The sequence below is a fragment of the Schistocerca cancellata genome, chromosome 4 (assembly GCF_023864275.1).
Source record: "Schistocerca cancellata isolate TAMUIC-IGC-003103 chromosome 4, iqSchCanc2.1, whole genome shotgun sequence".
Classification (NCBI taxonomy): Eukaryota; Metazoa; Arthropoda; class Insecta; order Orthoptera; family Acrididae; genus Schistocerca; species Schistocerca cancellata.
The window spans coordinates 62,498,797-62,514,243 of record NC_064629.1 but is presented as its reverse complement, the minus strand read 5'-3'; the positions used below and the strand labels follow the sequence as shown (position 1 = coordinate 62,514,243).

The window sequence follows — 15,447 nt, the reverse complement described above, 5'->3', positions numbered from 1 at the left end:
ATTTCCAATACCACCTTCAGCAGGATTGTGCCACTGTGGAGTTCAAACAAATCTTAGGATTTTGATTGATGGCAGCCCTCTTCTCTTAGCACGACACTCCTATCAGGAGACTTATCATCTTTAAATCTGGATGGCACAAACATACAACGTTACGCCCAACTAACACACTGGAAGAGGGCCGTTGCAGATTGCCTAATATACCTCCCAGACTGTCAGTTGAGATCATTAATATTGTTTGCTGGAAGATGAGTTATAACCAACGGTACTGCTGGGTAGGCTTCCACTTACACGTTACTAGCAACCTAAAAAAGAAAATCGTAGATGACTGCCATCCTGAAGATCCGGGTTCGATTTCTGGTACTGCCAAGGATTTTTTCTTGGTGGGAGAACTGGTGTGGAGTGCACTTAGCCTCCTGATGACAACTGAGGAGCTAGTTCATCGAGTAGTGGCAGCTAAACGGAAATGTATGCGGTGCCACATGCCCCTCCATAACGTATCCGCATGACGTCGCAAGGTAGAGGATGACACGGCGGTCGGCAGACATCACTTGGACCTTCATAGCCTGGCGAGCAGCTCGTTTTAACTCGGATGGAAAACCGATAACCTTCCGTCAGCATTATATGCTGGAAAAGTCTACATTTACTTATGTATTTACAAGTTAGCCAATTTTCAGTAATGAACAAGACCAGTGGATCAATGTTAGTTCTTCTATAGCGAGTGTTATCTCACACGTTAGGCAAACTAGATTTAAAATTAATTAAGTGTATATTAGACATAGGATAGGAGAGCTGAAAAAATACATTTTGATAATTAGAGAACAATAAAGGAAATTCTCCATATTGTGTCATTTATTTCTACAAATATACGTTAATATTACTCTTCGTATACTGAAAGATCATGTTTTACTGTCTGTACACTCATGTAAACGCTGTCTAATGTGTACGATATGGTATTAATACACCGATAAGCCAAAACATTACGAGCACTAGCTTAAAAGCGCGTGCCCAAAGTAGTAAAGCAGCGCTTGTGCTTGGCATGGTTTCGGTAAGTCCTCGGTAGGTTACCGGAAATATGCGGCACCAAATATCTAAGCACAGGTCACCCAATTCCCTTAAATTAAGGACCGGTAGTTTGTGAGTGCTGATCTAGCACCCGATTGACACCCACATTTGTTCCATCGCATTCAGATAAGGTGAATCTGCTCCTCATGACATTACCGTGTGTTCGCTATCATGACCTCAAACAACTGCAGCACGATTCTGGTATTGTGACACGGAGAGTTATCCTGCTGGAAGACGCCGTCGACGTCGGGAAAGATATCAAGCATGAGGGAATCCAGGTAGTCCGTAATAATGTTCACGTAGTCCATAGCTGTCATGGTGCGTTCGATTACTACCACAGGTCGCATGGAGGCCACTCGAATGTCCCCCACAGCATAATACTGCCCCCACTGACCTACGCCCGTAATGCGGTGCATTTCGAGCAGCAGCTTGCGCGGATAACAGCATATTGTGATTCGACCAGCTGCTTGATCTAACAAGAATCGTCATTTATCTGACCCAGAGACGCATTTCCACTTACCCATGGCCCAGTCTCAATGATCCCGTGTCCACTGCAATTAGGATAGGCTATGTCGTTGGGCCAAAGTGGGAAAAAGTAGGCATCGTCTATTGCGGAGCTCCGTGTTCAACAATGTGCGTTGAACGGTGTGTTCCGAAACACCAGTATCGTACTCTGTCGGCATTCTGCTTCACAGAGCGGGCAAGCCTCCAACGTCCACTGTAGTGTAACGACGTAAGTTTTGTATAAATGATTTTCTTTTGACATATGACCATGTGCAGACTTCGTCACCTACGTCAGTTACAAAACACTTCAAAATTTTTTAAATTCTTTTTAAAGTTGTCTCTGAATGGTTCTTGAACGAAACTGTAATTCAATCATCATCATTTGAGTCGTATGCGCAGAATTACGTCACTCACTCCAGTTGGTTTGCGCAAACTTTTTTCAATTTAGATGTCGTTTGTTTCTTCTCAGAAATTATTTTAATGCAAGTTATCTGCCTTAATAAATATGAAAACCACATCGAATAAACTTTTAAGACTCAAACTCGCGATGAACGTTGTCAAAAATTAATAATCTTGTCAAATAAATCAGTAATACTTCTTCCTTAATATAATTCTTCATAAATAAATTCTCGGAATACGTATTTAAACTTTTGTAGTATACACTAGTTTATTATCTTCATATATACTACATATAGACGTGAACATGAGCCTTGACAAGATAGGACTGAACATTTACAACATGATTGTTGTAGAAACATTACAAATTCTTATTTTTTCAATTTTTAGAAGCACGACGCAACAACTCGGTTTGAGGATCTTCTGTTGCTCTTTGGCTGTCGACCCGCAACGTATAGTGGCCAGCAATTTTCTCTCTGGTCCCGGCAGTGAAGATGCTGTCTCCGTTCGTTGCGCCGCCCTCTCCGTACATGAAACATAAAAATAAATACAAAACTTTAGATAATTTACAAACATTACAAATAATACAAAAGACATAAACAAAACACTAAATTAAACTTATACTCACCTGCAAACTGGGCTGACACTGGTGGATGGGTGACGCTTCAATTTCGCGTCCCACTACACCACGTTCTGTGATGAAGCGTGGATGTCCAACACCTTGTCGCCTAATCGTTGTTCCAACGTTCTTCAATCAGTTTCCAAGGATGCTCACACCAGTAGCGGGCTAACAGCGGACCATCTTCGTCGTTTCCGAAATGTTCGGACACCTGTCCTTTGCCAAAGTAACTGATGTCAGTAGATTTCGGAATTTACTTGCCACGTCACATGTCTGCAAAGCCAGCCGGTGGCATTCAGTCTCACCGTGAGTGACGGACAAAACTTTTTGGCTCATCAATGTGTTTGCTCAGCAGCAGATTAGTGAATATTGACTGTAGCACTAAATTAAATCCGACCTGAATAACAGGGTAGCTAAGGTAATTAATATTTCAGACAAGCAAGGTACAACATAAAATGGTTCAAATGGCTCTGAGTACCATGGGACTTAACTGCTGTGGTCATCAGTCCCCTAGAACTTAGAACTACTTAAACCTAACTAACCTAAGGACATCACACACATCCATGCCCGAGGCAGGATTCGAATCTGCGACCGTAGCGGTCACGCGGTTCCAGACAGTAGCGCCGAGAACCGCACGGCCACTCCAGCCGGCAAGGTACAACATACACACCACATTTGACAACTGGAGGGTACCCTAGTGACTATTCTAAAACATCTGACGGTGAGGGAACGCCCGAAACGCCAATTGTGGAAATAAAGTGCAAAACAGTCAGTTGTTGTTTGATTTCCTCAAACAGTTGTGTATACTTCCGCGGTATTTAGTCACACCCCACGTGTGTAAAATAATGTTAGTTTAATTTTTTTTTTTTTTGCCTGTATGCGATGTTACACGCGATAGTTGTTAGGACACGTAGTTCGATTTGTGAGTGACAGTAAGTAAGTGAATGCCAGGACTAGTCACTTACGAACAGAATCGGAAGCTATTTTCGTACGATTTCGAACGTACGTTGCCGCGGTTGCGTGCAGCGGCGGTTTGATTGCAGGTCAACAGCGGTCAGCCAGCAGGCATACAGCAGGTCAGCAAAGGTGAGAACGATTGCGGCACGTGGGCCTGCGCAAACAGGCCACAGGTTACAGCAGGAAGAGCACGGCGTATCGGCGCAGTGCTCCCGCCAGAAGGGAGATCCAGTCACAATGCACTACAGCAAGTCGTAGAGATAGCCCACATATATCAAGATAGTGAAACAAAACTGACTTGGAAAGTAGGGAAGTGTAATAAGGACTCTGCTCTCCGTGTTATACATTAACGTCTACGATTCAAGGAACTTTCAAAAAGCACGGAAAATCAGTCGCTGTACAACATGAAAAACGTGTCATAGATAGCACGACAGTTCGATACCAGCTAGCTAGTCTGCACTGCCCGTGTGGGCAGATGCTTTGGGTATAATGAGTGAGTAGCACACAGTAAACGTATCGGACAAAATAATAGTCATTCGCTTAAAAGAGCACACTGGTCGGTTTTGAGGTGCTATCTGTGGTGTACCAGGTTTTCATGTGCCAACTCCCCTGTTTTCCCCACCACCGACTTAAGTTGGGCATTTAAGTGGTGTTCATGTGCCAGTAGATTGCAAGCAATCAGCGGAGTAAAATTAATTGAATCGGGGACGTGACAGAATAGCAGAAAGCAACTATCGAGTCTGGAAGGACCCTAACTAAACCGTTAGTGAAATTGTTCGATTTTTCGGTGTATCAACGTGGATTGTCCAGTGTGCCTACAAGGAATGGTGTACTGCTGGAAGTCATGTAACACGCCACAAGAACAGAGGTTGTAAGAAAATATTAATCTACAGGGGCCGGAGGCGACATTCACGCCTTGTCAGTGACATTCGACTTCAAACACACCAGGAATTGCTGCTTTCATTGAATGCAGTACCATCTCAATCAGTTTTCCAGCTAACATTGCGAAGGCAACTGCATGCAGTAGAAATTTGGATTCGGGTATCTCGGAAGCGGTCGTTGCGCACAGTGGCACATAATGCTGCAAGTCTTTAATGGGCGATACATCACAGAAACTGGACAGCAACTGACCGGAGGTGAGTAGTGTTATCTGACGTGTCACGATTTTACGTCTTCTCAAAAGACTCAAGGCGTGCAGTGCATCGACGGCCTAATAAGGCGTTTAATACGCAGTGTTTGGAGAGAGTAATTTAGAGCATGTGTGGTTCTGTGATGTTTTGGGAATGTTTTTCGTACCGTGACTTCGACCCACTCGTTAAGGTCACCGTGAACATGGACCGTGGGGTTTATTTCAGTATTCTCCGTGGCCAGGTGCTGCCCTTTCTTCTAGATCTTCGTGATGAGCATGCTGTCTACACTCTCATCTTCCAAGATGACATCAGCTGTGTTCAAAGGGCGGCATGCGTATATCCCTCGTTTGATAAATACTGGGGCAGCCCATCGTTATTCGACTAGTACGCTAAATTGCCCGATCTCAATCTATAGAAAATCTCTTGGATTATTTGGAATAGTGGGTGAAATTGCATACCAGAAGAATCTTGTGGACTCTCTTCCTGGTCATTATGAATGCTCGGGGCGGTATTATCATAATGTCTCCTGCTGGTGACCCTTTCTTGTCTCGTGTGGTTATTTGAGTAGGAAGCAAGCATGATAACACGCGGACTCATCTGGACATTAAAGTAAGCGGATTGTTGGAACATTTGATAAATGAACACTGTCACAATCTGAACAGCGTGTAGGCGTCATTACGTGTCTGGGAAGGATCTCTAAGAGGCGTTAATCACTGATTAGCATTACTGGTAGGTCAAGTAATTGTACCAGGGTGATTAAGTATCTAAAGACATCCGATCAGAGTAGCACCTGCCCTCACAGCAGCCTCTCACTCGTAAAACTCCCATTACTCACAGTCTCTCCGGCTTCGAGGGTTTGTTGCTGTCCACCCGACACCCTCACACAAACACTTTGCGACCTAACGAATGTTCTGGCTTTCCTGTCGTGAACTGACTCGAGAACGGGGTGCAGTGAGCTGCTCACAGATGAGTCACGGTTTAGGCTGAACCGTGATTCTAGATGTTTCGCGTGGGCTCCCGAGCGACAAGCCACAGCCCCGAAAACGTTGTGGAAATGGAACGACATGGCATAAACAATACTCATTTGGGGAGATGTCCTGTGAGGAGCACGTACAGAAATACTCATCTTTCCTAGGCGAAGTACGATAGTTGTATTCCGTAGCGATGTCATCTTGTACACACATCAAAAAAAGTTTTGCATCACCTCGGTTCCGAGAGTTCCGGAACCTGTACAGAAAATTGGAATAGAGATCAAAATAAACATCATTTCCGTCCTTTTTATTGCTCATGAAAACCACGCACTGCATGTTGTACCACCATACAGCCAGACCTTCAGAGGTGTTGGTCCAGATTGCTCTAATACCCAGTAGCACGTCCTCTTGCATTGATGCATGCCTGAATTCGTCGTGGTGTACTATTCACAAGTTCATTAAGGTACTATTGATCCAGATTGTCTCACTCCTCAACGGCGATTCGGCGTAGATCCGTCAACGTGGTTGGTGGGTCACGTGCTCCATAAACAGCCCTTTTCAATCCATCCCAGGCATGTTCGGTAGGGTTCATGTCCGGAGAACATGCTGGGCTCTCTAGTCGAGCGATGTTATCCTGAAGGAAGTCATTCACAAGATGTTCACAATGGGGGCGCGAATTGTCGTCCACGAAGACGACTGACTCTCCAATATGCTGCCGATATGGTTGCACCGTCGGTCAGAGGATGGCATTCACGTAACGTACAACCGTTACGGCGCCTTCCATGAGCACCAGCGGCGTACGTCGACCCCACATAATGCCACCCCAAAACAGCAGGCAAACTCCACCTTGCTGCACTCGATGGACAGTGTGTCTAAGGCATTCAGCCTGACCGGGTTGCCTCCAAACACATCTCCGACGACTGTCTGGTTGAAGGCATATGTGACACTCATCGGTGAAGAGAACGTGATGCCAGTTCATAACGGCCCATTCGGCATGTTGTTGGGCCCGTCTGTACCGTGCTACATGGTGTCGTTGTTGCAAAAATGGATTTCGCCATGGACGTCGGGAGTGAAGTTACACATCATGCAGCCTCTTGCGCACAGTTTGAGTCGCAACACGACGTCTTGTGGCTGTCCGAAAAGCATTATTCAACATGGTGGCGTTGCTGTCAGGGTTCCTCCGAGCCATAATCCTTAGGTAGCGGTCATTCACTGCAGTAATAGACGTTGAGCGGCCTGAGCGAGGCATGTCATCGACAGTTCCTGTCTCTCTGTATCTCCTCCATGTATGAGCAACATCGATTTGGTTCACTCCGAGACGCCTGGACACTTCCCTTGTTGAGAGTCCTTCCTGGCACAAAGTAACATTGCGGACGCGATCTAACCGCGGTACTGACCGTCTAGGCATGGTTGAACTACAGACAACACGAACCGTGTACTTCGTTTCTGGTGGAATGACTGGAACTGATCTGCTGTCCGACCCCGTCCATCTAGTAGGTGCTGCTCATGCATGGTTGTTTACATCTTTGGGTGGATTTAGTGACATCTGTGAACAGTCAAAGGTACTGTGTCTATGATACAATATCCACAGTCAACGTCTATAGTCAGGAGTTCTGGGAACCTGGGTGATGCAAAACGTTTTCTGATGTGTCTACATGTCACTCTTTCTTGGTGAATTTCCTGTTGTGTGATTTTGGTAGAAGATACATGACATGTAAAAAAAGAAAAAAGCACGCAGAAGATATGTTCGGATGTCAATGTAACTTCGTACACATACACATCATTGGCGGGTATGTAAACGATGAGAGTTGCCATTCTCTGAGACATGTAGAACAGCCACCAGAGTGCATGAAATCTGGGCGTTTTAGTGTTGTTATCAGGCTTAGTAACATCAGACGTCGAACGATGTAATGGTGAGAGGCTGTATGATCAGCACCTGACAGAGTTTGAAAGGGGCCTCATCGTGCGTCTCTATTTGGTCGGCTGGTCGAATCGAGCAGTATCTAGATTTGTGTAGTATTCGGATGTGACAGTGGCCCTATGTCGGCGTAGACGAGAACGTGAGGGTTGGCTTATTCGTCGCCAAGAGTCCGGTAGACCACATCTGATCGCCACAAGAGACGATCGCCGTTTTATACACCAAGCGCAACGTAACTCCTTCACATCTGCGCCAGGCGTTTAAGAACAAATAATGGACTCTGCAAGATTACATGTCATCCCGCATCATTGATCGCAGACTGGTACCGAGCGAGGTGGCGCAGTGGTTAGCGCACTGGACTCGCATTCGGGAGGACGACGGTTCAATCCCGTCTCCGGCCATCCTGATTTAGGTTTTCCGTGATTTCCCTAAATCGCATCAGGCAAATGCCGGGATGGTTCCTTTGAAAGGGCACGGCCGATTTCCTTCCCCATCCTTCCCTCACCCGAGCTTGCGCTCCGTCTCTAATGACCTCGTTGTCGACGGGACGTTAAACACTAATCTCCTCCTCCCTCCTCCTCCGCAGACTGGTAGGAGCCGGACTAGGGAATTGCGTTTCTGCCGTTAACATCACTACAAAAATGGCTCCACTCGGAGTGTTTCTGTGACCTGCAAGCACGGACTGCTGATGAATGGCGTCACGTTATATTCAGTGACGTATAGCGTTTGTACGCTACACCGAATGACCACGGCGACTACGGCGGCGACCTCGCGAAAAGTCCGATTCTCCAGGTACGTTTACACGTGTCCGCCTTACGCCTAGTCGCCGTGCGACTGTGCTTGTAAAGGCCCACGTATAGGTGCATGCCTCATCTTCAATATATGCGTGAAAGTGATTCCATTCACACCTGTGTTCACACTGGGCGCCTCTACTTCCGTGCGGGGCAAGCTGCAGCCGCACGACGACCAGCCGCAAGGCGCACAGATGTAAACGCACCTTTCCACTCTTTAGGAGAGAAACAGTGTGTTACTAACGGCGTCATGGTGCGGGGAGTCATCGGGTGTATTTTCAGGTCACAGCAGGTAGCGATATATGGAACCCTGTCGGTACAACGGTGCCTCCCGGACATTCGACCACATCACGTGTTACGTCTGATGCGACAGTATTGTGATGTCATTTTTATAACAGGACAACGCGCATTCACACACGGTAAGTGTCTCTATGAAGTGTGTGTGATGTTGAGGTACTGCCGTGGCTAGCATGGTCCCCAGACCTATCCCCGATAGCCGGCCGAAGTGGCCGAGCGGTTCTAGGCGCTACAGTCTGGAACCGCGCGTCCGCCACGGTCGCAGGTTCGAATGCTGCCTCGGGGCCGTGGGGATTAGCCGAGCGGTCTAAGACGCTGCAGTCACGGACTGTGCGGCTGGTCCCGGCGGAGGTTCGAGTCCTCCCTCGGGTATGGGTGTGTGTGTTTGTCCTTAGGATAATTTAGGTTAAGTTGTGTGTAAGCTTAGGGACTGATGACCTTAGCAGTTAAGTCCCGTAAGATTTCACACACATTTCTTTTCCTGCCTCGGGAATGGATGTGTGTGATGTCCTTACGTTAGTTAGGTTTAAGTAGTTCTAAGTTCTAAGGGAGTGATGACCTCAGGAATTAAGTCCCATAGTGCTCAGAGCCATTTGAACCATTGTTTGAACCTACCCCCGATGAGGATGGAACCACCACAGACGTCAATTCAGTCCCAGGGACAGTATATAGGGTAGCGTGAGGCAGTTACAACAGCCGTGGGCGACCTGGCTCCAGGAGAGGATACAACAGCGTTATGACACCCTTCCGATCAGAATCAGTGCATGCATCAAGGCCAGAGGGAGTTGAACAATTTCACTCGATTTATCATATTGGAGCTTTCAGCTCAGTTCCTTTGGTTGCAGAAAATAATTATAGATTAAGTATGGATTCGCCTTTTTGCAAGCATACAAATTGATCTTTTACTTTAACAATGAAACATGGTTCACCACAGCTGTTGCACCCTCAGTGGGTTTCCTCTTTTATTTTTCTGAAATACGTACATACAGATTATGTTTTGGTTTGAAAATACGCTACATTTGATTTTGTTGTTATTTAAATTATATACGCACTTTACCTTTTATTTTACCTGTGGCTGTCAACCAAATTTAGCCACCGGTCTAAACTATTACATCATGTCATCTGCAAACATGAGGGATGTTAGGATACCGCCAGCACTGAAGTTTTGTTTACGTTCGTAATCCAATATTTAAAAAGTATGCACAGGTAAAAATGGTGGAATATGCCCGTTTTTGGATTTACTAATGTAGTATTTAATGTCGGTTAGACCGTCACCGAGAGCGTATCGCTAGTTCCTGCTACTAATAAGGCGAGTACACCATTCATTCACTTGTTACATATTTTTACGATCTTCAAACAGGAGCGACTTATTTTAAGTTATCTGTGTAGTTACTAGTTTATTTTTGTAATTTTTTGCGTGTTCGAGTGCTTGCTAGGCAAAACTTTTATTTCAATAACAGTGTAGTGTACAGTGCCGCCGTTGCTATCGACCATTGTATCGACCCTCGTATCGTACAGGCTTTTGTTTGTTTGGTTATAACAGCTCAGTGTCAGACTGTCAGTGAGAGAGCACTACCATTTCCCGCTGCTAATAAGGCGAGTACACCGTTCGTTTGTTGCATATTTTTACGAGCTAAAAACAGGAGCGATTGCAGTAATGGATAGGAGGGACTGTGATGATTGTGTACAGATGCGAGCGGAGTTGGCGATCCTTTGCTCACAGCTCCAGGCTGCGTTGGCTTCTGCCGGCCGGAATGACCGAGCGGTTCTAGGCGCTTCAGTATGGAAAATACTAGTGCTCAGAGCCATTTGAACCATTTCGCGTTGGCTTCTGTCACACGGCTTGAGGCTACTGCCAAGGGGCGTCACTGTGGGGGATCGGACGCGGGGATTCAAGGGACGTCGAGCACGTCCCACTTTTCCTCTGATCGGTCCGCTGCTGTGACCACCCTAGGTACTGCCTGCACTAAGGTTGACCCTTCACCCGTGGTCGAGTGGGAGGTCATTCCAAAGTCTGGCAGGCAGCGAAAACATTTCCGACGGGCCGATCGTAGGGCCTCCCTGGTTCGTTTGACGAACAGGTTTCGGCCGTTATCTGCGGCTGACGATGTCTCTGAGCCGGATGCAATCGTCCGCCCCGTTCCAGAGGAAGCTTCTCGGCCCGCAAGGCCTGGGCATTCACAGAGGGTGGGTTTGCTGGTAGTTGGTAGTTGGCAGCTCCAACGTTATGCGCGTGATGGGGCTCCTTACGAACATGGCAGCCGAGGAGAGGAAGGAAGCCAGTGTGCACTCTGTGTGCATTCCGGGGGGAGTCATTCCGGATGTGGAAAGGGTGCTTCAGGATGCCATGAAAAGTACAGGGTGCAGCCAACTGCAGGTGGTGGCTTATGTCGGTACCAACGACGTGTGTCGCTTTGGATCGGAATAGATTCTGTCTGGTTTTGAGCGGCTAGCGGAAATGGTAAAGACTGCCAGTCTTGCTTCCGAGATTAAGGCAGAGCTCACCATCTGCAGCATCGTCGATAGAACCGACTGTGGTCCTTTGGTGCAGAGCCGAGTGGAGGGTCTGAATCAGAGGCTCAGGTGGTTCTGTGACCGTGTAAGCTGCAGATTTCTTGACTTGCGCCATCGGGTGATAGATTTCCTGGTTCCACTTAATAGGTCAGGAGTCCACTACATACAGGAGACGGCTACACTGGTAGCGGGGGCTGTGTGGAAGGGACTGGGCGGTTTTTTATGTTAGAGGGTCTCTGGGAACCACAGTCTAAAATTGGGCAGGTAAAACACAGTAAGGTAGTTGTAGAAACGATTGATATTGTAGCTGTAAATTATCGTAGCTGTGTTGGGAAAGAACCAGAGCTCCAAGCCCTAATAGAAAGCACTGAAGCTCAAATAGTTGTAGGTACAGAGAGCTGGCTAAAGCCGGAAATAAGTTCAGCCGAAATTTTTTCAAACGATCTAACAGTGTTCAGAAAGGATAGATTAAATACAGTTGGTGGTGGAGTATTTATTGCTGTCAGAGGTAGTTTGCCTTGTAGCGAAACTGAAGTAGATAGTTTGTATGAAATACACTCCTGGAAATGGAAAAAAGAACACATTGACACCGGTGTGTCAGACCCACCATACTTGCTCCGGACACTGCGAGAGGGCTGTACAAGCAATGATCACACGCACGGCACAGCGGACACACCAGGAACCGCGGTGTTGGCCGTCGAATGGCGCTAGCTGCGCAGCATTTGTGCACCGCCGCCGTCAGTGTCAGCCAGTTTACCCTGGCATACGGAGCTCCATCGCAGTCTTTAACACTGGTAGCATGCCGCGACAGCGTGGACGTGAACCGTATGTGCAGTTGACGGACTTTGAGCGAGGGCGTATAGTGGGCATGCGGGAGGCCGGGTGGACGTACCGCCGAATTGCTCAACACGTGGGGCGTGAGGTCTCCACAGTACATCGATGTTGTCGCCAGTGGTCGGCGGAAGGTGCACGTGCCCGTCGACCTGGGACCGGACCGCAGCGACGCACGGATGCACGCCAAGACCGTAGGATCCTACGCAGTGCCGTAGGGGACCGCACCGCCACTTCCCAGCAAATTAGGGACACTGTTGCTCCTGGGGTATCGGCGAGGACCATTCGCAACCGTCTCCATGAAGCTGGGCTACGGTCCCGCACACCGTTAGGCCGTCTTCCGCTCACGCCCCAACATCGTGCAGCCCGCCTCCAGTGGTGTGGCGACAGGCGTGAATGGAGGGACGAATGGAGACGTGTTGTCTTCAGCGATGAGAATCGCTTCTGCCTTGGTGCCAATGATGGTCATATGCGTGTTTGGCGCCGTGCAGGCGAACGCCACAATCAGGACTGCATACGACCGAGGCACACAGGGCCAACACCCGGCATCATGATGTGGGGAGCGATCTCCTACACTGGCCGTACACCACTGGTGATCGTCGAGGGGACACTGAATAGTGCACGGTACATCCAAACCGTCATCGAACCCATCGTTCTACCATTCCTAGACCGTCAAGGGAACTTGCTGTTCCAACAGGACAATGCACGTCCGCATGTATCCCGTGCCACCCAACGTGCTCTAGAAGGTGTAAGTCAACTACCCTGGCCAGCAAGATCTCCGGATCTGTCCCCCATTGAGCATGTTTGGGACTGGATGAAGCGTCGTCTCACGCGGTCTGCACGTCCAGCACGAACGCTGGTCCAACTGAGGCGCCAGGTGGAAATGGCATGGCAAGCCGTTCCACAGGACTACATCCAGCATCTCTACGATCGTCTCCATGGGAGAATAGCAGCCTGCATTGCTGCGAAAGGTGGATATACACTGTACTAGTGCCGACATTGTGCATGCTCTGTTGCCTGTGTCTATGTGCCTGTGGTTCTGTCAGTGTGATCATGTGATGTATCTGACCCCAGGAATGTGTCAATAAAGTTTCCCCTTCCTGGGACAATGAATTCACGGTGTTCTTATTTCAATTTCCAGGAGTGTAGTATGGGTAGACGTTATACCTGATAATCGGACTAAACTATTAATTGGATCGTTTTACCGACCCCCCCGACTCAGACGATATAGTTGCTGAACAGTTCAAAGAAAACTTTAGTCTCATTTCAAATAAGTACCCTGCACATTCAATTGTAGTCGGTGGTGACTTCAATCTACTCTCGATATGCTGCAAAAATTATACGTTTAAAGCCGGCTGCAGGCATAAAACGTCATCCGAAATTGTACTGAATGCTTTCTCAGAAAATTATTTTGAACAGTTAGTTCATGAGCCCACTCGACGCGTAAATGGTTGCGAAAGCATACTTGACCTTTTAGCAACAAATAATCCTGCACAAATAGTGAGTTTTCTGACGAATACACGGATTAGCGACCACAAGGCAGTTGCTGCTAGGCTGAATACCGTAACACCTACAACCATCAAAAAGAAACGCAAAGTATATCTATTCAAACAAGCTGATAAAAATGCTCTTAACGCCTTTTTAAGCGACAGTCTTCACTCCTTCCGATCTGATCATGTAAGTGTAGAAAAGCTGTGGAATGTTTCCAAAGAGATAGTATCGACAGCAATTGAGAGATATATACCACATAAATTAATAAGTGATGCTACTGATCCCCCATGGTACACAAAACAGGTGAGATCGTTGTTGCAGAAGAACGAAAAAAGCATGCCAAATTTAAAAAAATGCAAAATCGCCAAGATTGCCAAAGTTTTACGGAAGTTCGAAATATAGCGCCACTAAAGCAGAGTTATTGAACACGGTTTTCCGAAACTCCTTCACCAAAGAAGACGAAGTAAATATTCCTGAATTCCAATCAAGAACAACTGCCAAGATGAGAAACATAGAAGTAGATATCCTCGGTGTAACAAAGCAGCTTAAATCACTTAATAAAGGCAAGGCCTCCGGTCCAGATTGTATACCAGTCAGATTCCTCTTAGAGTATGCTGATAAAATAGCTCCATATTTAGCAATTATATACACCCACTCGCTCACAGAAAGATCCGTACCTAAAGACTGGAAAATTGCTCAAATCACACCAATATCCAAAAAGGTAAGTAGGAGTAAAGGAGTAATCCGCTGAATTATAGGCCTATATCACTAACGTCGATTTGCAGTAGGGTTTTGGAACATATAATGTATTCGAACATTATTAAGTACCTCGAAGAAAACGATATATTGACACACTCAGCACGGATTCAGAAAATATCGTTCTTGCGAAACACAACTATCTTTTTATATTCATGAAGTAATGAGTGCTATCGACAGGGAATGTCAAATGGATTCCGTATTTTTAGATTTCCAGAAGGCTTTGGACACCGTTCCTCATAAGCGTCTTCCAACAAAACTGCGTGCCTACGGAGTATCACCTCAGTTGCGCGACTGGCTTCGTGATTTCCTGTCAGGAAGGTCACAGTTCGTAGTAATAGACGGAAAGTGATCGAGTAAAACAGAAGTAATATCCGGCGTTTCCCAAGGAAGTGTTGTAGGCCCTCCATTGTTCCTGATCTATATTAACGACATAGGAGACAACCTGAGTAGCCGTCTTAGATTGTTTGCAGATGATGCTGTCATTTACCGTCTTCTAAAGTCATCAGATGATCAGAACGACTTGCAAAATAAGTTATATAAGATATCTGTATGGTGCGAAAAGTGGCAATTGACCCTGAATAAAGAAAAGTGTGAAGCAATTCACATGAGTACTAAAAGAAATCAGCTAAATTTCGATTATGCAATAAGTCACACAAATCTGAAGGCTGTAAATTCAGCTATATACTTAGGGATTACAATTACAAATACCCTAAATTGGAACAATCACATAGATAATATTGTGGGTAGAGCAAACCAAATACTGCGATTCATTGGCAGAAGGTGCAACAGGTCTACTAAAGAGACTGCTTATACCACGCTTGTCCACCCTATTCTGGAGTATTGCTGTGCGGTGTGGGATCCGCCTCAGGTGTGACTGACGGATGACATCGAAAAAGTACAAAGAAGGGCAGCTCGTTTTGTATTATCGCGAAATAGGGAAGATAATGTCACAGACATGATACGTGAATTAGAGTGGCAATCATTAATACAAAGGTGTTTTTCTTTGCAACGGGATCTTCTCACGAAATTTCAATCACCAGTTTTCTCCTCCGATTTCGAAAACATTCTGTTGCCACCCACCTACTTAGGGAGAAATGATCATCACGATCAAATAAGAGAAATCAGGGCTACTACAGAAAAAATTAAGTGCTCGTTTTTCCCGCGTGCCTTTCGAGAGTGGATCGGTAGAGAGACAGCTTGAAGGTGG

The 15,447-nt window shown here is 46.6% G+C and overlaps 1 non-coding gene across 1 annotated transcript; it reads left to right on the top strand.

The window, feature by feature from the left end:
- The first annotated feature begins 7,885 nt into the window (after positions 1-7,885).
- Positions 7,886-7,958, top strand: Trnaa-cgc (transfer RNA alanine (anticodon CGC)). Its single transcript has one exon. It is a non-coding gene; the product is annotated as a tRNA-Ala (tRNA).
- Positions 7,959-15,447: the final 7,489 nt, after the last annotated feature.